The sequence below is a fragment of the Lepisosteus platostomus genome, chromosome 13 (assembly GCF_059453375.1).
Source record: "Lepisosteus platostomus isolate fLepPlt1 chromosome 13, fLepPlt1.hap1, whole genome shotgun sequence".
NCBI lineage: Eukaryota > Metazoa > Chordata > Actinopteri > Semionotiformes > Lepisosteidae > Lepisosteus > Lepisosteus platostomus.
The window spans coordinates 30089236-30110306 of NC_142623.1; positions in this window are offsets into that span (position 1 = coordinate 30089236).

Genomic DNA, 21071 nt, shown 5'->3' on the forward strand with positions numbered 1-21071 from the left:
AAAGAGGTTCAAAAACTGAAACCACCTAAGAAAAGGTTTAGAGTAGTTTACAATTATAGAGTCCCATTACCTGAATATACACTTTACCTTCTTGATACTGTAGCAATATGGAGTTCAATGCGAGGCGTCACCATGCATTCACTTGTTTAACAGTATGTAAGACACTTCTAAATCAATTTTTTTTATTGAAGTACTATTGGAAAATTCCCAGTGGTTTTCTCTCAAATCTTAGATAATGTACAGTACAGTAGTATGGTGCTACACATGCAGGTAGCCTTTTAACAATGATCTTTGAAACTAAATATGAACACTGGTTTTGTGGGAAGTATACATGTGTCCTTCAATAATAATTACCAATTTTCTAGCAAAAACTACTTGCCAAAAACAATCTGATTGCTAATCAGATAGAACAAACCTTTACAAAGTCTACATATTGCAGAAATTATATTGTAATCCATTACAGTAAGTACAATTTTTTTTTCAGAACAAAATGATATGAATTGAAAATTTAACTAATAGCTATATTTAAGAATGTTGACCTGTTGATGCAGTTCACTGCACAATAGCCTGAATATTATTACCAGAATCTAGCTGTTCTTACCAGATTTCTTTGTATCTTATGTCCAATATGAGAAGTTCAGTGCCTGATAAACTTCTTTGGGGTTTATTTCAGTAAAGTCTTTTCATTTGAATCTTGAACTTTTTCACTTGAATTGCCTTTGTTTCCTTAAATGTTAAGTTAATATGTTAAATGTGTTGTTTCTTTCTTTTGTTAATTACTTATTGCTCGAATTTAATGACAACAAACATAGGTTTCATTTTGATTTGTTCATTCCAATTTTCATATAGAAAAGCTTTTCTGGTATTTTGGTGATACAAGTTTCATTTTTAACATCTACAGCCACTTGAATTTCCTGTAGTTTTTATGTCTGACTTGTATCTGAGCTCATAAACAGTGCCTTCTTAAAAGGGATGTATTTTAAATGGAGATGGATATAAGCTGAAAATAGCTAGAGGACTCATGGTGCAAATGTATTGAAATATCATGCCTCAGACCCAAACATAAATCTGTGTCTTCTCTGACAAGGTTGACAGTTTTCATTCAGGTCACAGTGAATTATCAAAAAAGGAGGCCAGAAGACATTTTACAATTTTAAATATCTTGTCTTTGTCGAGTTTCAGAAAGATGTGTAGTTCTTTCCTCCTGAAAGGAGGGGGGGGTGTTCAACTGTTTCCTTGCTCTCATTGGCTGGATGACAGTGGAGGAGCTGTGTACCCACGGGCACAACGTCCAGTATTGAATAGCCAGCTGCTGTGGTGGGCATTCAACATCACACTCACCTACAGTACAGTACATCAGGCTAAATGCAGGGCTGTGCAACAGAGATTTTCTGGAATGGGAAAAACACGGTGATGCACAGAACTCATTCAGAGCTGAATCTAGGTTATTTCTCAACATTTGTTTGACATCTGTGAACATTGAGGCACTACCTCAGGAGGTAGCAATGAAACTCAAGGCTGAGGATTTGAAGCATACTGTAAGCATGATCTGAAGCACAGAGAAAGGCCAGTGAATGAAAGAAAAAATAGTCCAGTGTATAAGAGCTGTGGTACAGTCTGTAGGGCACAGTACTGCAGGCATCAGGAGCGTCTTCATAATAATTATTTTCATAATAATTTTCACTCTCAGTGGTCGTCAAAACCATACATATTCCAGGTTTACCAAATTCTGGGTTTCCTTTTAGCCTCCGTTTTTTTCTGGAGTGATTTAAAACTGGCTTCAATATATGGCATCATCAGTTTAAATTACTTTCAGTCCTCCCAAGGGAAATCATTAGTTTTGCAACCACTTCGTGGATGTCCCATCATAATCTTCAGGGAATACATTACGACAAAATGGGTATTGCTTTTGCCCAGAAACGACCTTTGTTCGAATGTGTTTCTTTCCCTGACAAAAAGGTAATTAGAATAGATAAAGCAGACATACTTTATAAAAACAACTCTCCCTTTTATTACCAGGCAGGCCATTCAAATATTGAAATTTCAGAGATACCTGCTCTGTTATCAAAACAAAATTCAGATAAAGACTTTAGACAAAAGTCATAACACAATTACAACACCATGAAATTGTAAGCACGGCATTCCTGATTAGTTTACTGCATTTCTTTTTGATAACAAGCCCAAACTTAGTCCTCTCGGCTCCTTCCCATGTGACTCTGCTCCTTCTGTCCTGCGATAGGCGATGGCAGGTGTTTTCTCTTTGGGGTGCTCATTGGCCCTTATTGCATTTTAAAGCTTGGTCCTTGGTAAAATGGTCAGCACTTGGACTTCACATCTGGATATGGCTTAAGCTATTTAGTGTCCCCAAGGCAAGTCAAATTCAATGTGTGTCTCTTTCCATTACGCCTGTCTCTTCTTTCCCAAGATTAGGGGTGACGTTTTATCGGAGAACTGGACTGCAGTGCTGTGCAGGCAGTTGCCAGCAGCCACCATCCCAAAAGACCATGATAGGGACACAGAAAAAGCTGGATCAGGGGGCAGGAGGAGGTCTTGGCAAAAGAGATCAAGTTTTGCTGTTCTAAATCCTGCCATCTGTCATACATTTACTTTTTAAAAATATCCAAAGGATAACAGAAGCTTTTATACAGTATATAATAGATTTGGGCATATTGTGTACATGTACATGTACACACTGTACATGTACAGATGCATATACGCTGTATGTGTAACGAAGCACAAAGGAAACAAAACTTTGGTCTTATGTATTTAAACCAAATATTTTAAATATACTGTGAAAACATAAAGGGATATTTTACAAAACCACAGAACATGTGGACAAAAACACAAATTTAAGTATCATTATACATTTTCAGAATGTAATGGGAGACTGTCCAAATTAAGCCATTACTAACTTAGTATCAGAATATCCTTTCTGAATATCCATAATGACACAATAACAAAACGTGCAGCATTGATGCATAGATTGGAGTGCCTCAGGACCTGGTGGTTGAAGTGACCAGCTGGTCCCACAGATGTTCTGTTGGACTCAAGTCAGGGAATGGACCTTAACATGGTTTTCTCGAACACGTGCTACTGTAATCTCTGTGCTTTGTGAATTTATATTGCCCTGTTGGAAATATTGAAATATTAGGATTTTGCTTATAGGAACAGAAAAACTGTTGGATCAAGGACTTTTTCAATCTGCAGCTGAACAGAGAGGCTGGGCATATACTGTACATACTATTATTTACATCTTAAATATGCAAATACTAGATCTCTAAGAAAAATCAGGTGCTACTTCATCAGCTTCCTTCTGTGCCTCTTTATTTGTAACCTTTCCTATATTGGCAACACTTTAAATTAGAAACTAAAAAATGCTATTTATAAATGTAATATACAGTATAAAGTACAAAGGGACAGATATAAAATCTAATATGGGTGGCTTTTCTCCACAAAACAATAGTAATTTGGGTCATGGATAATCCCTATCATGTTTTAGCATGACATTTTACTCCTTTGACATTCACTTTCTAAAATACCCAAAAGCTGGACAATTGTAAAATCCATTTTACTGTTGATTACAGCACTTTGGATAGCTAACCAGAGGTAGAGATGAATTACTTAAGGGGAGACAGACCTGTCAAAATCCTCACTCTGGGTGTGAAGTATAAGTGGTGAGAGAGCTTATTTCTAAAAGTAATTATAGTCATGTCTTATATGGACATCATTACCAAAGTTAAAGTCTGGGGATTCTCTCTAAAGAGATTTTCTATTTTGTAATACAAAGTATTAAAAAGCTGATTGATTGCCATAATTAGGTTTACTCTTACGCATGCTTTCTCAAGTTGTACACTGCAGAGCACCAGACCTAAAATGAATTGAATGAATTATAAAGAGATTCTCTTAAATACTTTGGCATGTAGCTCCAAGCTGTACTCTATTACCACTTCAGTAAGGAAAAACTGTTAAGTGTAGAATCACATTTGCCATGCCTTCAAGTGATGGAAAACACTGTTAGCCCAACAACCCTGTTGCAGAGACTATGAGCAGCCAATACATTGCTGTTTCTAATGAGAATCAATTGCTGAGCTAGTTATTTGTAGAATGATGTCCTGTGAAGCAATTTTAGAGTCAGGTTTTCAAGGTCACTTAACATTGCTGTTTGAGCTGCATTTCCTCCCTGTGCTTTCTAATGCCATTCGTTGTTGCTTCCAACTAGATCAATTTGTATTCAAGTACATTTGAATGGCTTCTTATCAAGACAGCTTTGAAAAGGTAGACAGCCCAATCTCTTTATCCTGCCTGTCACAAAAAAAAAAGAAGAAAGAACAAAACACTTATCTTTGGAGGTAAAATTGGTACATTCTTGTTTATTTTGAAAGCCATGAAATAAAGCAGTCGTAATCTAAAGATAATAATTCAGAATGAACGTATGTTAAAACTTAAAAAGAGAAAATGGAATTTGTACTGGTTGCAAAATATAATACCAGTGGCAACAGACTTCACTCTGTGGTTGGCTATAACTAACATCTTTGTTCTCTTAGAACCAGGACTAAGTGAGTGCTGGAATGTTGAATTACAGTATCTTGATCTGATGATTGAGACTGTACAAACACGTTTCTGCCTTCTGTAGCTCATCAGAAATTAAATGATGCATACATTGCCACGAAGCTGACTCCCTGTTAGCACTAGAATGGCCACAGGGGCACTGAACAGCTCCAGCTCCAGAAATGCTCAAAGCTGATGTAACTTTAAGAGCCATAGGCATAAAGTGAGGAAACAGCTGACAAGCAAAGAAGCTATTTATACACTTCAGATTATTTTTATTGGCAATGGAATATGGCAAAGAAAAGAAGCAAATTACATACATAGAATAGAAAAAAAAGCAAGAAATAGGAGCAGGACTCTTGTACGGTATATTTATTTTAAAAAGCATGCATTTTGAAAATGTTGATTTGTTTATTTTTTATTTTGTCTCTAATGTTTTCAGCTTGATTAGTTTTTACTGTAGAGTAAGGTTTTCATAAACTTTTTCCAGCTATTTATGCAAATAAGAAAGTACTATTACCTGTCGCAAATTCCTGTTCCACTAATTTGTTTGATAAATGAATTCAGTACAGTTTGAGCCTCGCTGTGGGGAATACTTACTGTATTTGAACCTTAAACTTTCAGTGCTTGATTTCTCACATTCCCATTTTACCTCACTAATCATTTAAATTAATATTCAAATAAAAGCATTTCTCATTATTTGGCTAAATACTAATTACGAGAAATGTTTTAGTAAAATAAAACTCTTTTATAATGAGAGCAAATATGGTGGCACAGTTGAGTAGTAGTTAGCATTGCTGTCTCAAAGCACAGGGCTCTTGGGTTCAAATCCTGGGGTGCTCTCTGTGTGGAGTTTGTAAGCTCTCCCTGTATTAGCCTGGGTTTCTTTGTGGTACTCTGGTTTCCTCCCAATGTCCAGAGACATACTGGTAGATGAGTTTGCTTCTGGGAAAATTGGTCCTGGTGTGAGTGTGTTTGTGTCTGTGCCTGCCATGCCATGGTGTTCTATCCAGGATGTATCCCACCTTATGCCTATTGCTTGCTGGGATTGGTTCTGGCTCCCCTGTGACCCTCTATTGGATGAAGCAGTTAGGAAATGGATGGATAGACAGTGGCAGCAAAGAACACAAAGTTATCATGAAAACTACAGTCTTTTTGTAGCAGGTTCATGGACAAGATACATAGTTTACTGATTATTATGTGTCTTCAGCAGGGGATCTATTGTGAAAGGCATATGGTAGTATATTGTATTGTCATTGTTATAAGCAGTACAAACTGTACACCTGTGACACATTCGCATTGGGTTGCAGATGCTATCTTATGGGATCCTGTAAAGCACGGACAACTATGGTCCAATTTACTGGTCTTTGTGTCCTTGACGCCACAGGTTGCTCTACAATAGTCACCCCACAAATGTAAAATGGAGTCATGTCTGGAGAGCTGGGTGTGCATGGGACATTCTCATACTGTATCTCCTGAAATCTCATGTAAAGAATTGTTACACCAGCAGCATGAGGACATTCAGTGTCCTCCTGAAATGTTTTGTCATCAAAAAACATCCAGCACTCTAAAAGAGCAGCAAGTAAGATCCCAGGACTTGATCAAAGTATAGCTGTGCAATTACCATCCATTACTACTAGAGGATTTCTGCAGCATATAGATTGTAGCAGAGGGCTTGCGTGTCTGTAGATTTTCAGTCTGGATGAGCCCTTATCAAGCTCAAACAGCTCACAGTTGTCTTAAATGAACCAGTTTAACTGTTTCTCCCAGCTTTTCAGGTGCTCGTGTCTTAAAAAAACTCTGGAAAATAAACTCTCTAGATTTGGGACCACTAGTCTAGACACTCCTGCCCATATCATCACACTTGGACTTCCTTGTTTATTGATCCAGGTTCCTCTGAGCTAATTTAATCCAGCAATCAACATACTTTACATATTGTACTGTAGCACAAAAAAGATGTTGTATTGATAAGAGGGGTCTTTGTTTCTTTCTGTGTTCTTTATTGATATTCACTTGCCTTGATATTCAGCAAGTTAAATGGCAAGTTAAATCATCACATTTCCCAAAAAACCCGATGCTCAATTGGCTCTGTATTGGTGGTTTAATGCTTATTACCACCATTAAAGTCACTCAAGGTCACAAATGATCACTAAATCAAAAAGACACCAAAATTAATCAGAGTTTTGAAAAATCTGTATACTTTTCAAAAAAAAATAATATATATATAATATACTGTATATGGATGCATAAATGGAGTGGCACACTTATTTTGATGTTTATTTTATAAAGACATAAAATGTAATGACTATTTTGTTTTGTGTGTGAGGATCAAATTTTAATTTTATAATGAAGAATGATCATATCTAATTGCCCACATTAAAGGTAATAAACTAGCTGTATTTTTTTGCAAAGTATTAACTGAAGTCATTGGTCTCCTGTGATCTGTTCTTAAGACATTTTCAGTGTCCAATTGCAGCCACTGGAAATAATGCTGTTAGGACACCAGAATAACATTGAATTAAATTTTATGCACAAATGAAGGATGAGAAATGAGATGTTACATTAATATTAGCTCATGGTTAGTCTCAGGCGCACACAGCAAGAGAAATCTTTGGAAGACACCTATGTGTTGTTGCTTATCACAAACAGCCATTGCATAACCCTTGTCACGAACAATGTAGCACTATTTGTTATATCATCTGGAAGGTTGTGTTTGCTAGTCACATGTAAATAATGTTGCACATAAAAGAGATTGATTATTTCAGTTGTCCAGCTTAACTGTGAGAGAAAGAGCAATTAGTGTAAACATGTCAGGAAGCATGAAGAGTGATGCATTTCTAAAATGCCACTGCTGGCACAAATCCCTATTGGCTCAGAGTGGAATAGCTCCCTTCAGTACACAACACCCTTTCCCTTTCGACAATGGCAACAGTAAGTTTTGTTCTAAGTTCTAAGCTTTACAAATATTTATTGCAGCTTTGAAAATGGACTTGTAAATGTGGATAACCTATGCCCACTCCCCATCATGTGGTACTATTTGGTGCAGTAAAGAATGGCAGTACTTTTTTAAACCTTGTGCACATGTAGCATACTTTTCTTATTACAGTACTTCCCTTCTTAAACCTTACACTACATCAGAACCTCAGACATCCTGGGAATGAAGGTTGAATGTGCTAAAATGTTCAGAAACATGAAAACAAGTGATGGTTATTTCACAACCTTATGCAACTAAAAGTTGACTTACTACTTATTTTTATGATGTGAAATGCTTTATTTCTTTATAACATAGAATAAAAATGGTTAATATGACGGATTGACACTGTGAAAGTCATTTATATCCAAAACATCACCTACAGTACCTCAGTTACTCAGGGAAGATTCAGACTACCTAGACGTCGTCAGCCAATCCCAGCACCTCTTCACCATCACGCCTCTCCTTTCCCAGCCTACAGTACTTAAGTTCAGCTCTCTGTCCCTTCCCTGCTTAGTATTAGGTTTATACTGTGAGAGCTGCTACTCTTGCTTACCTTGAGTCACTCTGTGCTTCCCTTTTGGCCTATGGATTCTGACCTTGCTTTTGACCATGACTTTTGGTTTCTCCCTCAGGTATTTCTCAAACCTTTTGGCTATTGACCTACTGCTTGTTTGGACTTCGATTTTGGATACCCCCTGTTTAACTGTTTTTCCAACTCTGGAGTTTTCTGGATCTGCATAGGGTCCATTCCTTACTATTTCCTTAACAATGTGCAAATGTATAATCTGCTCTTTATCAATACCATAATTACCGAATAAACAACTGGTGAGTCTATTTACCATAGTAAACAACCATACAGTTAAGATGCCTTTGGTGGTCTCTAGTAGCAGGTACTCTACCTATTCTAATCCCTCCAAAAAAGACTGATCTCACAGTTTCACAAAATGAATAAGATGCATTTGTAAACTAATGTTTGGGTAAAGCATCTTGTCTTATGCCTGTTGCTTGCTAGGATAGTATAGTATAGGATAGTTAGAAAATGGATGGACGATTGATTATTTGGGTCAAGCTCTGAAGTCAATTCTAGTTTATTCACAATTCTAGTTTGCCCACTTCCTCATCTTGTTTTGCACGGTACTGTTCAGTGTATGCCCTTGCAGGAGACAGACCAACTCTCTGTGGCTCCCTTCTTTTTCCACCTTCTTGAAGGCAACCATACCCCAGTGCTCCTATTAACTGAAGAAACCAAATACATTCCTTACAGGGCTACCCCCTGCCCTGCCCTATATTCCCATCCTTTCACTCCTCTCACCTCTTCCTTAGTCTCCACCTAGTTCATTCTTTCCCTTCTTAATCATTCTGCATCTCACCCCCTGTACCATTGGTCCCAACAATGTCTTCTAGTTTTTATTTCCCCTATCATATCCTTCTCATTCTACTGTCCTGTAGAAGCCCAACCAATTGATACCTGCCCTCTCTCCCTGCCCACACACCCCACCATCTGCCAGCAGCCTTTGACTTCAGATCATGTTTAGTCCGGGCTCTTTCAAATTATGCCTCTACCCCATCTTAATTAAAGTTTAGCCAGAGTTGTAAAATATGAATATTTGAAAATGTCTAGACATTTTTAAATGTATTTTAAAATCGTAGTATTTGTGAACAAGGGCATTACTATATGTTTAGTTATTTTCTGATTTATGCAGAAGCAAAGAAGTATCTTTGTTTTATTTATGTTGTTGCCTGCCAAGATTGAAGGATCTCGCTTTTTCTCATTGTGTTTTGTTTATTAATCTATTCCTGGATATCAGCCTTCCAGAGATAGCCTGGATGGCTTGGTTCACTGCAGTGCTGCCAATTTCCTGGTGCTGTAAAGATTCTAACAAGTGTGGAAGCTCATTTCAGATATCTGCTATGAGGTCTGAGTTCCTCAAAAATAATGAAGGGGACATTGCAAATGCATTGCATAATCATTGCTTGGCCTTTGAACACTTTTATATTGTGTGACCCTAACAAGACAAGCATGAAGGGAAGGCTACGATTTTTCACATAGTTACTGCAATGTTAGAAATAGTAAAAAAAATAGAAAATCCTAGAGACGTATGAGAGTTTTCTTTCTTTCTGGACAGGGGAAATAACAGGATATACACTTTTCCCTCAACTCAAGCTGTCACATTCAGGGTGATTGCAATATTCACAGGAACAGACAGCAATATTTGTGTTCACTACTCTTATAACTGATAATTAAGAGTGAATATACAGTAGGGGTGTTATGCCCGGGAGGATTAGACCTCCCAGTCCCTGGTGTTCATGGGGACAATCACATTTGCTTAAGGAGCTCCAATCGAGGAGCCCGGCACAGTCATGATCCACATGCCACCAACTGATGAGCAACCAACCAGGTATTTCATCCCCAATTGCCAATGCCCTGGTGCTCTGTTATTGAGTTGCTCTGGTCCGAGAAGTGCTCTTGCACCAAAAGTTATGGATGGCATATAGAACCAGCTTTTCGTTGGTTACATTTATCGGTGCCTGTTCCAGTCCACAAATATTTCCTTGTGTCCAGATTCTGCCAGGCCTTTTATACAAAAAAAAATCAGCACTGGGACAGTGATTCTGTGGTCAGTTCCTCGAGTTTTGTCAGTTCTTGGCTTTCTCTGTCAAACTTTGTGCGCATTACCTCTTCGTCACCCATTGCCTGCACAAGACTCAGTTACTGTAATTCTGTCAGCCACTTGTTTATCTCCGTGACTAGAAAACCCTTCCATCTACGGCACTGTGCCTAGCAGATACAGTAGATTCCCTTTTTCCTCAGTCGGCCACAAGCTTTTTAACACCAAGCCGTGGCATAACAAGGGATGTATAACAAGAAACAAAAATCGGGGTCAGTCCCAGACACATGGATTTTGCTTCTAAAATGATAAATGCTTACTTTGAAAAACATGTATTTCCAAGAACATTGAAAATCTCTCTATCAAAGGGAATTTCTTTTTTTCCCATAGAAAAATATAACAACTAAAATAATGAAAGTAATGAGTAGATCCATGAGTGCAATCTATCTTATGTTATTGTTTTACCATTGTTTTTTGGATGTAAGGATTTCTGAGTTTTTAATTGTGCTTAGGATCATTATAAGAAAAATACTGACTGAAATAACATGGTACTGGTGAGCCACCAAAATTATAACTGATTAAATCTAAAATTCCTGTCATATATGGTTTCCTCTTGTATGCATTTTATGCTCTAATGCATTAAAGACAGCAAATGAATGTTGGAAACAACTGCATTTATTGCATTTTAATGCCTCTCAGTATATGTATGCTTTATATATAATGAAATGTAATTTCACCTGACAAAGAATGATTTTAAATTAAACTATTGGTCAGGATAGCACACTTAATGCCACAAGCAGCCTTGCCCTCAACATACCTCTAACACCAGAGGAGCTCGCTTATCTGTCCTGTGACCTTTGACAGCTTAGACAGTGCTTCTGCTGTGCAAAGCATTAAAGAAATCTTCTAGTTCAATGTCAGGGACACCGAGCAAATCTTGTCTAAGCCTTTGCCAGATTCTTTTCAAAAATAATTCCAGTGATGGTTTAATCTTTATCTGAAGAAGCTAAGAAAGTCTCTAAGGAAATTACAAATGTACATTTTTCTTGTTCTCAGACACTGTTACAAAGCTTTTTTAGTCCAATATGTTTTAGTTGAGGTAGGGATGTTTATTTTTATTCTTAATAATGACAACATGGGTAGCTGAGTGTGCAATTAATGTCCTCCCTGTGGAGGAAAAAAAAAGCAATTCAGGATTTCCCATGAGACTCTTAAAAATTAAAAGACTACTGAAAAGTGTATTAGAAATCTTTAATAAATTGCATTATTAGAAATAGTATCCTGTGCCATTCATTTGATTACTCTCATTCTGGAGTGTATTTTAAACTGTTTGCTTGAAATGCTTTGAGACAACGTGTTGAGCATTACTCATGGAGCTCATGGGCAGCCACACCCCTCTTGTCACCTGTTCATCAGTCCCATCTCCTGCACATGGACACCCAAAAAGAACAAGGAGAAAAGATAATACAGGGAGAAAAGTAAGATGCATATGGAATAAATGTCTTACAATGAAACAATCACATCACTTGTAGAGGAAGCAGGGTAGGAAGACAGGTAGGAAACTGGAACTTTTAATTGCCCTTTTCTCGGTACACAGACGTGCTAGCCACTGAGAGAGGAGGGGTAGGTAGGATGCAAAGAGAGGAAGAGAGTAACGGCTGCAACTGTACAGCCTGGGGGTTTGGCACAAGAGACATAAAAGAGAAATGAGGGAAGAGGGAAGAGATGTCAGGGTTCAGAGGCTCCCAGACAGGCTGTTTCTGGGGGTGGGGTGCTATAATAACAATAATAATAAGAGCAGTTTCACACAGTTTAACATATTCATCTAAAGTATTTCACAGTAATGAAAAGTACCCATTAAAAAGAATATAGTAAGTTCAAGGAGTAAAGAAAGCCACTATAGAGAAGCTGCTCTAGAGAAAGCGGAAGTCCAGTTAAAATTAACAGATGAAGCTGTCATGAATAGTGCCACCGCACAGGAAACAGGTTCTAATGAGGGTGTTATAGACCGAAGAGCATATGCGTGACAGACCAGTGGCAGTAGCCAGCAGCCACTGACCAGAAACTGGGAGAAGGGGTCGCCGGGGTATCCCACTCTTCTGCTATTCCTGAGACCAGGCTCCTGGGAAAAGGAAGACGCATGGAGGGGGCAGACATCTCACTAGAGTTGCCTGGGGTACAGGCAGACAGACTGGAGAGCTGTAGTACAGAAAGGGTAGTGCAGAGAAGGCCTGTGTGGAAAGGGATGAGCCACGAAGGTCCAGAGATGTGCTTCACAGAGTGGAAGGGTCGAAGCTGGGGCAGTCCAGATGGAGGACACCATGAGATGGGCTTAGGTTGGGCCCCTACTTCAGACGCAACCTCTGGTCCGCTCTCAGACACTTTAATCCTCCAGGAGGCAGAGTTGGGGCAAAAACTCCCAGACTCAAACTCCCAGATGGAGCCTAAGGAAACTGGAAATCTGGTACAGGATGGGCGTTACAAGCTGAAACGATGGCACAGGGGTGAGATGAAGACAGCAATGCCAGACCACCGAGGAGAAGCTGAACAGGGTTGAAATACCTTTAGAGCACAGTGAAAGCTCTGACTAAAGCTAGGTACTCTGCATTAATTGCCACTGAAACTGTGACACATCCTCCTGGAGAACAGCGAAGGTAGGCACAGCCATGCCCTGCTGCGGAGTGGCAGGAGAGTAGAGTAACAGTAATGTAAATTCTGTACGATTCAGTATAAACAATTTTTTTAAATGAATATGCAACTCTTTAAGAACATCCTGTACATCTAATGTTACATTGTTGCCACTGAGGTATACAAACTTGATCTTGTATCGTAATTGAATGGTGCAGTATGATAACCAAGTAGTAAAATATCTTATGGGATTTAATTGTGCCTTGGGGCCCATGCAGTTTTAAAAGCATAAGTGCAGATAACCCTGACTGGTAAGGATTCTTGAGTGTGCAGGAGATATTATTAAGTTAATCTGGCTAAATCCCTTTTCACATTACACAGAGCAGCACAGGATTAGTTTTGTACAATTCAGCAGAGGTTACCATTCTTGAAGAGCACGTTTCCCATTTTCAACAACGAAAGTCCCTATAAGCATATATCACAATGATGGCAGTTTAAAATGGTTGCAGTGAGAGGTTACCTCTAATTACCCATATTCTGGAGGTATTGTAGCAGGCTAGCACACACAGTCAAGAACTCATGCCTGTTCAATCAGAGAAGCATCTTGTTTGGGCCTAAGATGCTGAACAAGAGCCTTTCAATAGAGTAGATGTCAACCATCCATCTTCTAACCACTTAATGTAGTTAAATGTTGTGAGAAAGCTGGAGCCTATCCTAGCAAGCAATGGGCGTAAGGCAGGATACACCCTGATCAAGATGCTAATCCATCACTGGTTACACTTTAACACAAACACAGACACACAAACTCACACCAGGTCCAATTTTCCCAGCAGTCAATTAACCTATCAGAAACCCATACTGATACTGATAGCACCTCAAGTCTGGAATTGAACCCAGGACCCATGTGCTGAGAGGTAGGAATACTAACCACTACTGCCCCTGGATTATAAGTGAACATTTAATATTTTGATTATTAATTAATCTTGTAAGAAACTGCTGATATTGTTTGTTAGCATAGCAGTTTCATATTTCCCTTTTGCAGTTGCAATTTCATCTGCAAGAGCTTTAGTTCTCAGTCCTTCTTCCTTAATCAAACATAAACTTCACTGAATCAATTTGTCTGCATATACAATTGTATTTGTATATTTTGTAGTCCAAGTAGGTACAGTAGCTACATCAGCATGTGTAGGCTGCAAAGGAATAAGTAAAGGTTTATTCCGTGCTGAAAAGAGAAGAAAATAAACAAAATGTTTCAGCTGTGGAGAATGGAGAATTCATGCATTCATTTCCTTGCTCTTAGCGTTTTTGTATTTTGCACTTCCTTGTTGTTTTCTTTAATGAATCACTTGAGTTTTCCTTTCTAGGGCAACATTGTTATGCTTGCTTACTTTAATTTTATATTATTAATTTTACTTTACCTATTTGGTATTCCCTAGGGCTCTGCTCAGCTAATACATTTAATCTTATTTACATATTTTGCGTTTAGTGTTCAGTAGCCCTTTAAACCTTTTACAAAGAAAAATGCAAATTGAATAATCAGACTCCACAAATATGTGACCTCACTTCCATTCTCCTTATAGCTTTATTCATTTCAGTGAGCAATATCAGCAAATATTCCTCCATTTCAGAGAGTACCATTTCTCTTGTCTCATAGATAACCACCTCTCAGTGGAAAAGGCTCAGGAATGTCTGTTTTAATGTTTCCTATCTCTGATTTAGCTACTGTGTAACACATCAATCTGGGAAATGCTACTATGTTGTAAAATTAACATTATAGTGTTGTTTTCATACTATAATAATACAAAATACACCTGTTAATAAAAATAGAGCATTGTTTCATCAAATGCTCTTCAACCAGCTCTAACCATACAGTTGTTGCCTACTGGGTCATTTAAAGAAATTCAAAGTAAAATATAGTAATTCATCTAACATAAAATAGTAATTCAATAGTAATTCATCTAACAACAGCTTTATACAATACCTTGTTTGACATACAGTAAAATCCCCTCACAGGATTCCAAAGGGCAAAACTAAGAGGATCAATTCAAAGTTCTTATCTTTAATCTAAGTAATAATAATAATAATAATAATAATAATAATAATAATAATAATAATAATAATAATAATAATAATAATAATAATAATAATAATAATAATAATAATTGCTTACACTTATATAGCGCTTTTCTGGACACTCCACTCAAAGCGCTTTGCAGGTAATGGGGTCTCCCCTCCACTACCACCAATGTGCAGCATCCACCTGGATGATGCGACGGCAGCCATTGTGCGCCAGAACGCTCACCACACATCAGCTATCAGTGGGGAGGAGAGCAGAGTAATGAAGCCAATTCATAGATGGGGATTATTAGGAGGCCATGATTGGTAAGGGCCAATGGGAAATTTGGCCAGGACTCCAGGGTTACATGCTTCGAGAAGTGCCCTGGGATTTTTAATGACCACAGAGAGTCAGGACCTCGGTTTTACGTCTCATCCGAAGGACGGCACCTGTTTACAGTATAGTGTCCCCATCACTATACTGGGGCATTAGGACCCACGTGGACCACAGGTTGAGCGCCCCCTGCTGGTCCCACTAATACCTCTTCCAGCAGCAACCTTAGTTTTTCCCAGGAGGTCTCCCATCCAGGTACTGACCAGGCTCAGCTTAGCTTCAGTGGGTTCCCAGTTGTGCGTTGCAGGGTGATATGACTGTAGTTTTGAATAAAATCTTTAAATAAATGCTAGGCACCTAGGTTGATACAGTGCAACTGTTCAAAGCCAATGATAGAACAAAATAATTATTTATACAAGCCTTTAATTAGGGACTTTAATTACCTCTCACCAACAGACATTAGATACAGTAAGTCTAAATAAACTGTATTCTGAAGTGCATGTTAGTAGACCATTTAGAAGAAGTGTGTTTTAGCCTGAAGGATTTCACAAATTAATAACATTCTATTGTACACCCCACCTCAATCACAAACCCACACCTTTTTTAAGGGCTGTTGAGTTGTGTCTCTGCCACACTGGCTAAATTGATTCAGGTCAGCTTTAGTTTTAGAATTAACACAGAAAAAAAAAACTTTTAATTAATTGATAGTCATCTCATTTAAATGGAGAAGTTGCATAACTTCTAAGAAGACAGAGAAAATTATCAGGCTTCAGCTTTAACAAAACAATTAGCTATGAAAGGGTGAGTGTTACCAAAGCTTCGTGTATAACATACTCCATAAAATATAAAATAATTTTACTATTTGCTATTGGTCTGAATACTTGGATGCAAGTATTTTTCAGAATCAAGTTATGCATTTCCTACCACATCTACTTAGGATTAAATGCTGACCATCCCATTTTATAGTACAGATATTTTCCAATATTATTTCAGTGATTTTAAAGAAATAAGGATTTACTTATTGAAATCCCCTAGTAGTTTAGCTTTACCATTTTTATATATCTTTGGCTTTGACATTTCAGGTGATAGCTCAAGTATTGTCAGGCCAAGTTATGTTCTAGAAGGCACTTACAGTACATGCAAGAAAGAGTCAATGTATCTTCAGAAGGGTGAATGGAGTATCAATAAGGAAAATTTCAAAAATCTGTTGAGGGCTTTGGTCGTGCAATAACTATGGGTGTCCTCTTACACACTGTACTTCTTACATACATAGTGGATGCATTTGAAAGTACTGCTCTGGTTAGATTAGGAATATTGCTGCTTTGAATCTTTGTAAGAAGAAGAGATAAGTAAATGAACTGTCAGTGATGATCTCTCAAAAATCCAATAACCGCTTTTGATTTCAACCCTCTCTTGGGCCCAATATTTCAACTCTAGTCAGAAGGATTCTTTGCTTTTGGACCCAAGAAATCAGTATATATCTTAACTTTCTTTTCAGATTTCTCTTTATAGGACGAATGCATTAGCAACTGACTAAAACTTCAGGGTGCAATATATACAACTTGACAGACACTGTAATCTTAAGCAAGACATAATCTAAAGTAATGCTCCACAGCATTTCTTACAAAAATTCTGTCACACTTTTACAGATTCTTTTCTTAGATGTATGTTCTCTAGTTATCCAAACATTTCCCAGATAATTTCTCAATTTATAATGAAAGCAGAGTGTGCTATTAAAATGGAATATTCTTAGGTTGGAAGATTAAGCTAAAAATATAGAAAAAAATAGAAACTCTGTGCTAGCAAGAAGAAAGATCTTGCATAGCATGTTGTTACTCCATTAGGCCTCACTGTTATTTATATAATTGTTGTTTTTTTTTACTGGAGTGTGTTTAAGATGGTGTCTATTATATGCCTTACGTTGTATATTAGTATCGTATGTCTTTAACTGTATGAGCTCACCAAACCACTTTTTTTGCAAATGGCTGTTATGGCAATAAAGTATTGAACTTGAACTAGAACAGTAATATATGGAAATACAGTATATCAACAGAATTCATTAATGATGATTGTAGCAGTAAAACGCATTCCTACTGGTATTTTCCAAACACATTCTAGATTTATGAACAATAAACACATCAAAAGCTTTCTGATTCCACCTGCAGTGAATGCATTCAATTTGGATTTATGTAGCAAAGGTGCATTTCTTTGTTAGGCTACACAAACAGATATAAATGAAAAGACACCTAGCCTAGTTAGTGAAGTCTACTTTCAATGTCCTTTCAAAGCAATGCAGTATGACCATACAAGTCCTTCAGTCAAAATACATTCATTGTACATTGTGAACGAGCTTAGACTGTTGTTTTTAGTAATGCTCTCAGCAACACACAGACATACTTTACATTTCTAGGGACATTTCTTTGTTTGTTATCTGACTTGCTTTATTCTCATGGTGTGTTTGACAGAGGCAGTATTCCATTGTCCTTAATTTAAAAAAAACATAAATTGATGAGCCAGGAAGGACACCCACCCATGCATTTTAAACCACCATCTGTATCCAGCATACTGTATTGTTATACTACTACTTACATCTCAGCCTTTCTCGACAGCCTCATGAGACCGCTGGTTGAAGATCTTCCCTCATACATCAAAGACACCAACCAAGCACTCCAACTTTTTAATGATTTCCAATTTCAGGGTACCGAATGCTACATTTTTACCATGGACATCACATCTCTGTACACCGTCATTCCCCATAATGACGGCCTTACAGCCCTCAAGCACATGCTGGACAAACGCACAGTGCTTGATCCACCCACCCACACCCTGGTATGCCTTGCAGAATTGGTCCTCACACTGAACGCATTCTCTTTTAATAATCTTTTTTACCAACAGGTCAGTGGAGTTGCCATGGGCACCAGAATGGGACACAGCTATGCCAATATTTTTGTTGGCTGGGTAGAATACGCTTCTTTGCTTCCTACACTGGCTATGTCCCTGACCTCTACACACGATATATTAATGACTGCGTCGGTGCCGCCACATGCTCCAACGATCAGCTTGAGTTCTTCCTGCACCATTTCACCAACTTCCACCCGTCCCTCAAATATACGGTTAACATATCTTCCACTACTCTTCCGTTTCTAGACATTAACTTCTCCATCAACTACCCCCGACTGTCCACTTCAGTTTATTACAAAACCACAGATTCACACAGCTACCTCCTGTACAGCTCATTTCACCCCAACCACACTAAAAACTCTCTTCCTTTTTCACAGTTCCTTAGGCTACGACGATTATGCAGCGACAACATCGACTTCGAGAACCAAGCCCTCGAAATGGACTCCTTATTCATCAACAGAGGATACTCCAGCAGTGTGATTGACAGGGCCCTTGCCCGAGCCAAAAACACCCCCTGGACCATCAACCCGATCAGGAACTCCCGCCGTAACAACCGCATTCCTTTTTGCTTCCTTACCACCCTAACACACTTCCTATCCCCACGACCATTAACCACAACTTTTCCATCCTACAGGATGATCCCTCCATTGGGGCCCTCTTTTCTGATCGCCCCATCATCTCATATCGCCGACCACCTAATCTGCGTAACCTCCTTGTTCACAGCTCCCTTGACTGCCCTCAACAACCATCCACACCAGACACTTTCCCTTGCAACAGAGCTCGCTGTATCACCTGCAAGTACACATCCACCACCACACTCATTCAAGGCCCCTCAGGACAATTCTGGATCACCCAGACAGCATCTTGTACCTCCAGCAACCTTATTTACTGTATCTCTTGCAGTAAATGCCCAGCCATCTAAATTGGAGAAACAGGAAGGAGAATTGGAGACCGCTTCAGAGAACACGTCAGGGCTGTGAAGATTAAAGATCTCTCCAAGCCCATTGTTTCTCATTTCACCTCTGACGGCCACGACCACTTTAATCTCTCCGTCTGTGTTCTCAAAGATGGTTTTCCGAACTCCACCGAAACCAAAATTATTCTGCAGCTAGGATCACACATTCTCCCTTCTCTTAATGGCAGACTATTCTTCTTTTAAATTTTCTCCATTCATTGGAAGTTTCATTTCACAACTCTCTGCACCCATTCTGACTTCACACCTCTTGATTGGCCTCTCTTTCTGTCCCCTGCTCCCGCCTCTCACTCCTCCTCCTTCCCAACCTTTGTTCTCCTGCTACTTTACCTTTGCCTACTGCCCTGTCTCTCTCACACCCGAAGAAGGCTCCACAGCCAAAACGTTGTGTTCTCTTTCTTCTTTTTTTCAGCATGGAACCTATTACTTGTTCCTTTGCAGCCTACGCATGCTGACGCAGCTACCCACCTGAACTAAAACTGTATTATTGTTTGGGACACCAGAGCCTAACCCGCAAGCAACGAGTGCAAGGTGAGATACACTCTGGACAGGACACCAAACCAGAGAGAACAAACTATGGAAAAACAGTTTTGTGCATAGGCTTTAGTTATACAGGTGCATTCTTATTATTATGTGCATTCTGGTTATTAGTTACATACTGTATCTTTACCAAACTAAATGGAGGGTTTACTGACGTAATGAGTAAACCTTTGTATTAAAATGTCAACAATGCAAAACATTTCTGATAGTCCAGTGCTGTGTTTGCAACATTATCTCATAATAATTTCCTACTAATGCAAACTAATGTTATCCCCCCCCAAAAAAACAATATATTCTCATAATAACACTATTATGATTTATCATTACATTATTTTCTTGTTATAATCCAATATTGTCCGGAAATAATACAATTATTACATTTTTTTTCTTTCTTGTGCTAATAAGCTCCCATATTATTCTTTATTCACATTTTAAACAAACTTACTGTATAGGTCTCTCAAAATATGGAGATCCTTGCATCTCCTAGTTCTGTCACTATTTTTTTTTAATTTAAAAATAATCTCATACGTCTGAGACTAACATTGCAATTCACTGTGTGTACTGTACTGTACAGTTGTTATGTACTTATTTAAATTTGTTTTCAATTTTAATTAGTGTTTGGTTTTTTTAAACACATGATAAGGGATTTCCAGTACCAATACAATAAATGTTTCAATATTCTAGAATGAATCTGAAGTGTAAAAATCTTGAGGCAACTCAAATGTAAGTTTTTAATTGCATACCCTGTGTAACAGTTTGAACAAAAATCTAAAAACGAATCTATTGAAACATTGTCTTAGCCTGCAAAATGTTTGCCATTTCATATACTGGAGAAACGTGTTAAAATATAACAATTATAAAAATTGGAGGATGCATTAATAATTCAGTTGTTTTGTCTTTCGCTTCTGTAAAACAGGACTAATATGAAGTTCATAATGAATACAGATATACTTGTCTTTTTCATAATGAATACAGACATGCTTGTCTTTTTCCAGTTTTTAGTGACTGCTGACAAACTTCTGTCTGTTTTAAGCAAAATCCTTTGTATGTAACATAAATTTAATCCTTTCTACCTGTAGTGAATTCTGTTTAAAAAAATATTTAAAGCATAGAATACTCGGATACAGTGATAGTAAATAGATTGCACAGGACACTTGAAGAACCACATATGTTGTTTAAAATGTCTGTGACCTATAAGGGTTTTGCAGTCAAATCAAATTCAGATATAGTGTACATTATATGCTGTGCACAGTTGTTCCCCGTCAGGATTCAAACACTGTCCAGAATGTCCCAGCTCCCTTAAATATGCACTACTTTTTTCCAAAAAGAGGTGCATTCTGCTACACCAAAAGACTAGCTTCTTATTCTAGGAACATTACTATACTGTATAAGGCGTTTGATTACTGTACCTAGAAATTATGTCACCTTGGATGAGTTCTGTTACATCTACTAGTGTGATCCTAACCTACTTGTCAAGGATACTATGAAGACCTGAGAGTTGTCATTATG